We start from the raw sequence: 13367 nt of genomic DNA on the forward strand, positions 1-13367 counted from the left end.
AATCCTAACTGAGGTTTTCCATGGTTTCCTCAGTCATTTCCAGGCAAATGCCGGGATTGTACCTCTTGAAAGTCCGGCCATGGACGGCGATCCTTCCCTTAATCCTTTCATATGTGTGTTTGTGTTGTATCGGAGGTGGCCCTGGCACTGAGCTGATCCCTCATCCGGGGAGGCCCTCCATGTCCTTGTGTGGTCAAAAAAGTATGTATGTGATCCACAGAGTAATTCCTCTCCCAACAGGTCGCGGCCCTGTAAGGCCCGGGTGGCGTGGGTCGTGTAAATGCACCTAGAAGGGAGAGGTTAAACTCAGGGAAAGAAAGAAAGAAAAGAAAGAAAGAAAGAAAGAATAAATATATAACAAAAACGCACTAATCAATTAGTCAAAATATTTGCAGTAATCATGCTCATCCGACTTAATTGTGGGTATGTCATATTTGTCAGTTTTGCCGATTGAAGACCAACTTCACAGTCAGTCACTATGAAGGCACACCAACTACGACTTTTTATAGAGCATTTTATTATACAGCACAATATAGTGCTTTAATTTTTCAGATGTTGTAATAGTTGGTATCAATGAACTGTCATCAGAACTGGAAAAATACTGTACTCTTTTTTTTTTTTTTTTTTAATTTCACATTTTATAAATTGAATGTTTTCTGGTCTGGCGGGTCTTTTGAGTGTAATTTACGTGATCAAAATACGCACTTCATATTGCAAGGCAACGATTTGTACAGATGTAGCCTACATATAATCAATATGTTCATGAATACTGTATGCAATCGACCAAACTATTTTTAGCTGCAGACTGTTCAATACAAAGCACTTTACTTCCCTCTCCTATGAATGAAAATAGGCTTTTTATTCTTTGAATGCAGCACCAATTTTATCGCTTGAGAGTGCGTTATTCCCCAATTCATGCTTTATTTTATGAGAGACATATTGATCGTTACATTTTACGACTCTTCTACAGTAACTAGTGATTTAGTGCGTTTCTGGACATATTCCGAGTGGCAGGTCACCACGGAGACGAAGATTCCCATCTCTTATCACTGTCCACAATAGGATGTGCATGAATTTTTAACTCTAGACAATTTTAAAGTGTAGTCCCATTAATGAAATATAATTAGTCGTGATTAAAACTGTCGACTGAGACCTACAGATAATCGGAAGCTTAAATCTGATCCATGTTCAGATCCGGGAGAAATTAAGTGGAATTTGTGGTCGACAAAAACAATATTAAATTCGATTATTATGATTATTCGAGGAGAAAAATTCGCTCCGGCGACGGGGATCGAACCCAAGTGCTCTAACATTGAGCTACGCCGAAGTTCAATCCACAGCACCGGATCCCATCCCTCTCGTCTAGTGTTTTTCCCTTTGTGGCCTGACTCCATGTTCAATTACAGGGATCCCATAAATTCCCTATTAATTTGTAGTTCATTTTCTTTATTCTTCTTCCTTCTCTACTTCATCTGTCGTTCTTTCTTTTCGTTTTTATTTTTTTATTTTCATTTACTCTTGTTCCTTTCTTGCTAACTTATTTAGACATTAATTACTACTGGTTTTTCAAACTTTAACTTCTCTACAGATAGTTTTAATCTTACGGCTCTCAATACACGAACATAGAAATCACTAAAATAAAGAAGCATCAACATGTATTATTAACTTATTAATTATTGCTTGAATTGCCTATATAAAGAGACAAAATCCTGGATGGCTGGGCAGTTTCTTTCAGGAAATGCTACAATGTATACAGTGTGTTAAAAAAAAGTATCCAATATTTTAGGAGGTGCTAGTATTTATCAAAACAAGAAAACATGCCTAATAAACATGAGTCCCACAACACATACTTTCTGAAATCTGAACACTTATTCGTAGGAGGTACTCAATATGAAGTCCATTTTTGGCAATGCATTCCTCTAGCCTTCGGCGTAAAGAATCACGCACTCTTTGAAATTGACCTGGTTGCTCTTGATGACCAAAAGTCTAGGGGATTTACGAGTAGGTGTGGGGAACGAACAGGCCAAGGTGTGGGGCCTCCCCGATCAATCCAGCGGTCCTGAAATGTCAGCGTCAGGTGTTCACTCACATTGGGGAGAAAATGTGCTGTGTGCCATCGTGCATGAACCACATCTGTAGTCTTTGCTGATATGGCACAGACTCAAGCAAGGTAGGCAATACGTTAATAAGAAAGTCCTGATAACGAGTCCCAGTTAATCCCTATGGTAGCACGTATGGCCCTCAATCTATCGCCAGGAACGCCTGCCCATATGTTGATTGAGAACCGGCGCTGATGCCTTGTTTCTTCACCTGCATTGGGATTTTCATCAGGCTACACATGCTGATTACGGAAATTCACAACACCATCTCTGCTGAACCCTGCATATATCCGTAACCAAGCTATTGTTTTCAGTATTCCTTGCGACGTATCAGTATTACAGTATGATTATCTGGTAGTCTCGTGTATTGTAGGACAGAAAAGTGCGATGTCATAAATGGACGTCACATTGAGCACCTCCTATGAACAAGTGTTCAGATCTCAGAAAGTGTATGTTGTAGGATCCATATTTATTAGACTTTTTTCTTGTTTTGATGCATACTATCACCGCCTAAAATATTGAATACTTTTTTAAGACACTGCCTAACCCACAAAACGCAAAAAGTGATGAAAAATTAGAATTTTCAAAATATAACTATTTTAATAGAGAATTTTCTCCTCTTTAATTTGATATAAGAATTTTCGATTTATGCCTTATGGTTTTTCAGATAAGTCCCATTTTCTAAAATGCTGCGTCATCAGCCACGGTCACCTACTTTTACTTTTGGAGTGATCTTCGTAGCAGTCAATCCCCTCGTCCAGCATTGCTTGTAAAATAAACTTCTTTCTAGTCCCGAAATAGATGCATAGATATCTGGGCATGATCATTAGATTGAAAAAACGTTTTTACATAATGGAGTAATATATAATCTTTTACTGTTAGTCATAAAACTGTAAATTTGTGTGTCAATGATGTTGTACGTCATTTTAATAAGAGTCCAAAAGTAGAAATTACAATTCTGAGGAAGATGGGCATAAACCCTGGGACAAACACCATCGCAGGATTTGTTGCATCAATGGAAATGGGGACAAAAATGCCAAAAAAACATTCAACACCTGAAGTTAAAACAAGGCGGAGGTATTTGAGAGGCAGAAAGAAGCTGAAACTGGACCGACATGAAGCTGCTTAAGGGGTGACATATGATGATGGAGTCTTCTAGGCTCTGAAAGTTTGTGGCTCATTTCCTGTAAATAGTAATTTTAGGATATTTAATTCTTTCAAACATGATATCTCAGTCAAATATGGTGATACCAAGAAGATATTGGTGTCATTTTGAAGCTTGAAATGTCCCTCAGTGCCTGACAATGAGTAAAATAACATTTATGCTCGACCATGCCGAAATGTAGTAATTATACACCGGTAGCAGTCCTTTAATGCATGTCATTAAAGTACACCTACTCATTAAAGTACAGGTGTTTTCAGCCAATGACAACTCAGCTTACAGGTGTTCAGCCAATGACAAGTCAGCTTTATGCCATTATAAAACCGCAAGTATCGATTATTCTCGGATATGCAATCGAAAGAGAATTAGCGAAAAGTCACGGAGGCTGGAAATCCAATACTGTCGCAGAAGGTTATGTTCTGTTACTATAATAATTAGCGTTAATTGTAAATAATATTCAAATAAATTCAATTTGTCATCTCGTTTTTCAATGCCGAATTCAATAATCAAGGTTATACCAAGTTTAACGGGATTACATCAAGGTCAATGACATTATTGTTCCTCGGAAAAAATCAATACTTTCGCGTCTGCGGACATCTCACAATTCACGACCTAGAACAAGGTCACTTCCGATCTCGTCAGATACAAATAAAATGTATACATCTGAATAATTTCAAGTTAGAAATATGGTGGAGCATAAAAAGTCGTATGAAACTCGCCTGTAATGGTAATTAAGAAGCTCGTATGAAAATTATGAAACTCGCTTGCCTCGTTTCATAAACATCCATACTCGCTTCTTAATTACTATCATTATAGGCTCGTTGCATAATGTACTATAATATAATTAATAATTATCTATGGATTTTTTACATGATTTATGCAACAAAAAACTTTATTGTAGGTTACATATATGGCAATATTTAATTAATGTAAATAAAAATAAAAAATAGCTCTATGTCAGGCACTAAAGAATAGTTTTAGCTATAAAACCGTGAAAAAACTGTGGCTCTATCTTAAAAACTACATGAGCTATCATGTTTCAAGTTGCATGTCAAAATTATAAACGAAATAATTTTTAAAAACAATTTAGACATACTTTCAAGGGATCTGTTCACTTCATTCTCTTTCTGGTACTATTCTAAATTGTATAACAATTTTACAGAACAAAATTAAGCAAAAAAAAAATTGTTTGTATGTAAAGGTGTACATATAGGCCTACCTTAAACCATACAAACATCGCTGATTAAATTAAAATTAAGTTGAATATCTCGTTAGGCATTCCCAATTTAAAGAAAATTTCCATGTAAATATTTTTCAAGTTCACCTGATATAAAAATCACAGATCTACAACAACATTAAAATACGATGTTGAGATGTTGAGAATTAATGTGCTGTTTCAACAAATTTTGGTTAAGTCGGACTACCGGTCCAAAAGTTATTAGGGATAAACAGGGAGAACGATGCTGCCATATAACGACAGAGAATGAGGAATGCCTTGCTCTGCAGTGTAAATGAGCCTTTGTGTGCCGTACTTGTCTTCTCTTTCAGCGCGGTTATTAAAATCATCGCCGAGTCTGGCTTCAGCCGCACATTACCGACAACGAGGAGCACAATGGCGATCATTACAGTAACAAGTTACCGGTACAAAGCTCGAGGACAAGGGAGGATATCCTCTGCGAAATACGAGGAGATAGGGCAGGTTTGTCAAGTTCAAAATGATCCTGAAGTTTCTTAGCAAGTTTGTAACTTTTAATGGTTTCACATCCTGCATCCCCGCCTTGGCTCAGGTCCAATATTTCACTTTTACAATACACGACGCAGAATTCGATTCAATATGTACCTAAAATGCGAAAGAACTTCACGTAATGCTCTGTTACTCTTAGTACAGCCTGAGCTGCAAACTGATGTCTTTGACTCCTAAATATTAAATGGTGTTTTGTTATTACATTTATTCTTTTACCTCATACTATCTCTATCGGATTGAATTTTTTTAAGTACATTTAGAACTTGTTACCTCTGATTCGATTTCTTATATTTTATTGTATTTAAACATTTAATAATACATATTGGGTTCACTTTCTGATCCGATGTCGTTTCATATTAAAACATATAATAATTCATGTTGGGTTCACTCCGTAACTCGATGTCGTTTCTATACTCAAACATTTAATTTAATAATACCTACGTACAGGTTAGGTTAATTTTCTGATCCGATGTTGTCTTTCATTATATCCAATTGTTTAGACTAATAATACATGTTGGATTCACTCTCTGATCCGATGTCGTTTTTAAATTATATTCAAACGACTAATAATACATGTTGGATTCACTCTCTGAACCGATGTCGTTTTTAAATTATATTCAAACGATTAATAATACATGTTGAGTTCACTCTCTGATCCGATGTGGTTTTTATATTCAAACATTTAATATAATAATACATGTTGGATTGATTTTCTGATTCGATGTTGTCTTTCATTATATCCAATTGTTTAGACTAATAATACATGTTGGATTCACTCTCTGATCCGATGTCGTTTTTAAATTATATTCAAACGATTAATAATACATGTTGAGTTCACTCTCTGATCCGATGTCGTTTTTAAATTATATTCAAACGATTAATAATACATGTTAGATTCACTCTGATCCGATGTCGCTTTTAAATTATATTCAAACGATTAATAATACATGTTGGATTCACTCTCTGATCCGATGTCGTTTTTAAATTATATTTAAACGATTAATAATAGGCGTACATGTTGGATTCACTTTCTGATCCGATGTCGTTTTTAAATTATATTCAAACGATTAATAATACATGTTGAGTTCACTCTCTGATCCGATGTCGTTTTTAAATTATACTCAAACGATTAATAATACATGTTGGATTCACATTCTGATCCGATGTCGTTTTTAAATTATATTCAAACGATTAATAATACATGTTGAGTTCACTCTCTGATCCGATGTCGTTTTTAAATTATATTCAAACGATTAATAATACATGTTGGATTCACTCTCTGATCCGATGTAGTTTTTAAATTATATTCAAACGATTAATAATACACGTTGGATTCACTCTCTGATCCGATGTCGTTTTTAACTTATATTCAAACGATTAATAATACATGTTGAGTTCACTCTCTGATCCGATGTCGCATTTAAATTATATTCAAACTATTAATAATACATGTTGGATTCACTCTCTGATCCGATGTCGTTTTTAAATTATATTCAAACGATTAATAATACATGTTGGATTCACTCTCTGATCCGATATCGTTTTTAAATTATATTCAAACGATTAATAATACATGTTGAGTTCACTCTCTGATCCGATGTCGGTTTTAAATTATATTCAAACTATTAATAATACATGTTAGACTCACTCTCTGGTCCGATGTCGCTTTTAAATTATATACAAACGATTAATAATACATGTTGAGTTCACTCTCTGGTCCGATGTCGTTTTTAAATTATATTCAAACGATTAATAATACATGTTGGATTCACTCTCTGATCCGATGTCGTTTTTAAATTATATTCAAACGATTAATAATACATGTTGAGTTCACTCTCTGATCCGATGTCGTTTTTAAATTATATTCAAACGATTAATAATACATGTTGGATTCACTCTGATCCGATGTCGCTTTTAAATTATATTCAAACGATTAATAATACATGTTGGATTCACTCTCTGATCCGATGTCGTTTTTAAAATATATTTAAACGATTAATAATAGGCCTACATGTTGGATTCACTTTCTGATCCGATGTCGTTTTTAAATTATATTCAAACGATTAATAATACATGTTGAGTTCACTCTCTGATCCGATGTCGTTTTTAAATTATACTCAAACGATTAATAATACATGTTGGATTCACATTCTGATCCGATGTCGTTTTTAAATTATATTCAAACGATTAATAATACATGTTGAGTTCACTCTCTGATCCGATGTCGTTTTTAAATTATATTCAAACGATTAATAATACATGTTGGATTCACTCTCTGATCCGATGTAGTTTTTAAATTATATTCAAACGATTAATAATACACGTTGGATTCACTCTCTGATCCGATGTCGTTTTTAACTTATATTCAAACGATTAATAATACATGTTGAGTTCACTCTCTGATCCGATGTCGCATTTAAATTATATTCAAACTATTAATAATACATGTTGGATTCACTCTCTGATCCGATGTCGTTTTTAAATTATATTCAAACGATTAATAATACATGTTGGATTCACTCTCTGATCCGATATCGTTTTTAAATTATATTCAAACGATTAATAATACATGTTGAGTTCACTCTCTGATCCGATGTCGGTTTTAAATTATATTCAAACTATTAATAATACATGTTAGACTCACTCTCTGGTCCGATGTCGCTTTTAAATTATATACAAACGATTAATAATACATGTTGAGTTCACTCTCTGGTCCGATGTCGCTTTTAAATTATATTCAAACGATTAATAATACATGTTGAGTTCACTCTCTGATCCGATGTCGTTTTTAAATTATATTCAAACGATTAATAATACATGTTGAGTTCACTCTCTGATCCGATGTCGTTTTTAAATTATACTCAAACGACTAATAATACATGCTGAGTTCACTCTCTGATCCGATCTCGTTTTTAAATTATATTCAAACGATTAATAATACATGTTGGATTCACTCTCTGATCCGATGTCGTTTTTAAATTATAATCAAACGATTAATAATACATGTTGGATTCACTCTCTGATGCGATGTCGTTTTTAAAAGTATATTCAAACGATTAATAATACTCTCTTATCCGATATTGTTTTTATATTCAAACATTTAGTTTAATAATACATGTTTAATTGACTCTCTGATTCGATGTCTTTTTTAATATATTCAACATGTAGGTTACACCCATAATTTCACAACTTTCCTTCGCAATATAGATTCAACTAGGATTTTATCGATCTTAAAAATCTATCGTTGTCAGCTGCGATCCTCATATCAAATGGTGAATATGGTACTACCAGACAACTGGAGATAGGTATCAAATAATAAAACTACATCTTTCGGGATGTTTTCACTTGTTTAGCAAAAGAATTCATATCAAGATAGAATTCACATGAGCAACGTAGTAAACTTAACGAGTATACATTCATGTGCAGATTGATCTTCAGTAATTTCAGCTGTACGTTTTAAATTACATATACAGCATATTGTTTCTTAGATCTACGTAGTATCAGCGGATATACGAAACTAGTACCGTATAAGAAACATTTGTCTTTAATATGCGTATTAAATAGTAGGCCTATATTGCCATACAAGCGTGGTAAGTGCATTATAACTAGTGACCGGATTTTTATGTAATTACATGTTATATTCCTTTCAACCTAATCGTATATAAATAACAAATCTTTGCGAAGCTTGTAATTACCATTAATATAGTAAAATTTGATACTACATATTTTTACATATTTACCCCACATTACATATTATGGCTTGGTATTACATAAATCTACATATTTAGGGGTTTTATTCATTTTCAATTCTCTAAAAGGAAAAAAAAAAAAAGACTTCTGCTGGGGAAGTTTACCATTTGAAATATACAGATTTAAAAAGCCTTTTTACCTACCCAAGAAAGGATATATTTCGAGACGAAACATAACGTCCTTAGTTCCAGGAAGTAATAGAGGTACTCACCCCATACTGCCCACTGTAAATACGAGTGAACAAAAGGCAACTTTTCTCATACAACTATCTTGTATTGTAAAAATCATTCAGAAAGTAGCTTTGCCTTCATGCGGTGGAGTGGGACGAGGACGACATGATTTTTCTCGAACTCTAATTGTTCTGCACAGACCGTTGCCATGCAATTTGCAACCTTACCTACCCTCTTCCTAATCCTTTCAGGGAAAACCTGTGTCAAGTCTGACATGAGCAGCAATAAAGTCAGTAAAATGTTTATTTTATTGCACTTAACAGCAATTGCATAACATTAAAAATGTATAAAACGTGTGAGTATATATTTAAATCAATGAGCTGGTGCATCAATGTAATTAGTAATTACTAATTATTATGTAATTAGGCCTACATATTGCTTACCGCTGCTTTATGCGCAGTCTTACCTATCCTATACCTGCCAGATATTGATATTAAATATTTTCATATTTTTACATATTTTGGTACATATTCAGCTTATTTTTCTTACATAAATATGTACATACTTCACACCTTGATATTACATAAAAATCCGGTCCCTAGTTATAACAGAATAAAGGAAAAGTTAGAAAAGACGAGACTCTCGTCTTCCTCTATTTCCGAGATTCTGTTATGCACTTAATACATGTACTGCATACTATTTTTTTGTCCGATCTTAATAAAAAATAAATTATTACTAATCATTTTTAATTTAAATAAATAGTTTCTTTTTGGACGCTAATATTTTCATGTGTGATAGTCGTTTGTTATTTGTCGATAGGTGTCTTTCATTTGTAATTATTCGGCTGGGATTGTGAAAATGTAATAAAATAAATTATAAAAAGTTTAGTTTTGTCTTCAAAGAAGTAGGTAGGTGACACTTTAATTATACATCAATATAAATAAATAGCATATAGAAAATGTTTGTAGGTGGCACATTAATTAGAAATCAGTGTAAGTAAATTCCATACCGGTATAGGTTAATGCTTGAATACGTAATTAATAGAGATGGGAACGATATATCGGTTTTTACGAAATACCGATATTTTCGTTTCGATATAGCGATATATCGACATCGAAATTTTGATTCAATATATCGTATAATATATCGGTTTTCTCATAAATTTATCGATTTTTTTTTGTGGAATTATTATCATTATCAACAAAACAAAATCCACACTAGACAACTCCGATAATTCCCGAGAGATAGCGCTAATGAAGGTGGGCAGTTGCATAATTGTGTAACCTCACCCAATATCTAATTAGCTGGACTGAAATTCGAATGGCTACATCATCGATCCCACCGTCAGATTTGAAAAACAAAAGAGCCAACCTGAAGATGTAAATAGGAAAAAAAAAAACCGACATCTATGTACGTACCGTTCCATATTTCATGGACAAATACGGTCTACAAAAAATTGAAGTATAGTCCGGCCATCGGATCTGTGCCCGCGTAAGATATGCGAACTGAACCTTAATTCCTTTTCAGCCTCGGCAATTCATTTCTCTCCCTGTATTCCTATTTCTCTCTTTTCTATCCCTCTATCTTTCTCTCCCCCACTACTCACAATTTTGAGCCTTCTTGCGGGACAGTTTATTTGCACTTGCAGTCCAGTGTTGTCAACTCAACATGAATACTGTAGCACGGAGTGGTGAAAGAAATATTATTAAGCAAGTAATAGCATTTTGCAATGAAGAGAAACAAACAGGTCAATATTTGTTTCCTATAAATCAGGCAACGAAAAGAGCAGCTGCGATCACATGTGAGGCTTATTTCATTTCAATTGATTACGTATTAAAATTACTTACTTAACTAATACTAATATAATACAACTTTTTATGTAATTTATATAGGCAGGTCAGAGCGACCAATAAAGGAGAGAGGGAGTCTGTGCAGGAGATGAAAAGCTAGAGTCACCAGGGAAGAACAGACCAAGGGAACCTTTCATTCTTGTAGATGATTTGAACCGATGTATTTTAAGAAGAAAGATACAAGAATTTTATAGGATGCAGAAAGAAGTTCCGACATTGGAGAAATTATTGAAGGTTGCGAGAGAAGCAATAAATTTCCAACGAGGGAGAGAAACGCTACGGAAAGTGATTCGAGACATGGGATTTAGATTTTAAAAATGTAGAAATACAAGATGTATTTTGATTGAAAGAAATGATATTGTAGCACGGAGGGCCAGTTATTTAAGAAAAATTGCGAAATTTCGCAGAGAAGGAAAGTATATTGTGTATTTAAACGAAACATGGATACATCCACATTATACTGTTAAAAAATGCTGGCAAAGCGATGATGTTTCTTGCGTTACGTCTTACGACAAGTCCTGGCGAACGTTTGATAATCACTCATGCTGGAGGCAGCGAAGGTTTTATTGATAGCGCGCTACTTATTTTCAAGTCAAAAAGTAAAACGGGTGATTATCACGACGAAATGAACAGCACCAACTTTCAGAAGTGGCTCCTGGAGGAACTGATAAGAAATTTACCTCCCAACTGCATTGTGGTGATGGATAATGCAAAATATCACACAGTTCAAGAAAATAAGCCACCGTGTACTGCAAACAAGAAGGAATAAGATAATGAGGTGAAGGAGAAATATTTATGACGAAAATACTTCTCTTTGAAAACGAAATAGATTCCCTTCGCGTACTTTCCATTTAACCAACAAATATCCACTGTAATAATATAATTATCTGCAAACAATCGTAAGTCAGTCAGCGTCATTAGATCTACTTAAATTAAATTGTGAATAAGTAATAATTAACCTTACATTATTATAAGCAATATTCAAGAGACATGACATTGTTTGACGGAAGTTTGGCAACATCCCTATTCGGCAAGGTTCGTGGCCTGCTGTTTGACGTAGTAGGAGAGAAACGGGTGGAATGGGGTGAGTAGAGGCGTTAACTTTTCCACGAACGACGACAGCGCTGAAGGGGCATAGATTCGATGGTCCGACAATAATTGGCCTTATGGTTGGAGCGCGCGGAACTATTCCCGGTTTCTTCTTCCAGACCTGGCAACGTTTCGGCCTACAGAGGAAGGCAATTGATGACATCGTTCTTGCAGCTCTGAGAGGATCAATATTTCTACTCCGCAACCGTCTCTACGGTCAACAATGATCTTCAACTAATTAATTAGTAGCTACTTATTTATTCAGTCATTTCTTGTCATTGTTGTAAGACTTCCTTCAACTTAAACATATGTATATTATTTATACTTCCAACTGCCTATTGCTCAATATGCTCTGTCTCTGTGGCAGCCTGTTAATACAGGGAGCTGTTATCTTTTAGATAAATAAATAAAAAATGCAGCACCAAATTCAAAATGTAGCGTGTGCGAACGTGAGACAGACAAGAGGTTTATCTATTACTGTTTTAATATAGTTATTAATGTTCTCCGAGGTAGGAGAGCAACACCCACCCTGAAAGGGAACCGTCTGACCTCAAAACCGGTATCAGAACTTTTATTTCTATATTCTGACATGGAAAGAGAAACAAGGATTTAATACCAATGTTACATTTGTTTACGTCTATGATTTCTATACAAAACCTAGTGCTAACATTCTGTTTTCTCATTATATCTTTTAGTGCATAAAAATTCTATCCCTATAATCATCACCATTGTTTGGAGTGTAACAATAATTTGCAATGGAAACTTACTATTGAAGGTTTGTATCAAATCAACTGTGAAATTTGTTAAAACTTGTAACATTCTAAGTACGGTTTACTTACATTTAAAAATAATTACAAGTTCTGTTTACTTACATTTAAAAATGTTTACGTTGTTAGGTAGAAAAGAGCATTATATCTGTGTCCTGGATTGAATCCTATATAACATTAGAATAATTGAATCGTGTTCCAATATCAAATACTGAACCATGTAGAGTTCACTTAACTCTTTCCCACTATATCATTTAAGCTCCCTTGCCTCCACCATAATTTTGATTTAGGTTAGGATCTACATCATATGGTATTGAATATGTATTGGTTATTGTTACAATTTTACATTTATGCTTTTGACTGTTATGATGTTAATTTCAATGGTAAAAAGGAATATTAAAATTTAAGCAATCTTATTGTAATACAGTAAATGTACGCCTGAAAATGCAATTTGCTTTCGGAATAGCGATATATCGATAATCGTTCGATATATCTATATATTTTCTGCGATATATATCGTTTATCGAAATTAGGTTTGCAGTATATTGCAATATCAATATATCGGTATTTAATTTATTTCCTCCATCGCTAGTAATTAACACCATGGATGTTTCCGTGTTCAGCCACGATCCCACTAGTGGCGCTCAGAGCAACAACCGGAAGTCGTCAAAATGGTTTTCACGCTTACGTCATGTCTACAGTAATTCCTGTTTTTTTTTTCTTTTTTTTTCAATCT

The 13367-nt window shown here is 34.2% G+C and overlaps 1 long non-coding RNA gene across 1 annotated transcript in view; it reads right to left on the minus strand.

Annotated features, from left to right (window-relative positions):
• Positions 1-183: 183 nt before the first annotated feature.
• Positions 184-13367, minus strand: part of LOC138698812 (uncharacterized) — a 478375-nt gene continuing 465191 nt past the window's right edge. The window contains exon 4 of the long non-coding RNA XR_011331941.1: positions 184-286. This is a non-coding gene — a long non-coding RNA (uncharacterized lncRNA). The remainder of the gene's footprint in view (positions 287-13367) is intronic.

This window comes from Periplaneta americana, chromosome 4 (assembly GCF_040183065.1).
Source record: "Periplaneta americana isolate PAMFEO1 chromosome 4, P.americana_PAMFEO1_priV1, whole genome shotgun sequence".
NCBI lineage: Eukaryota > Metazoa > Arthropoda > Insecta > Blattodea > Blattidae > Periplaneta > Periplaneta americana.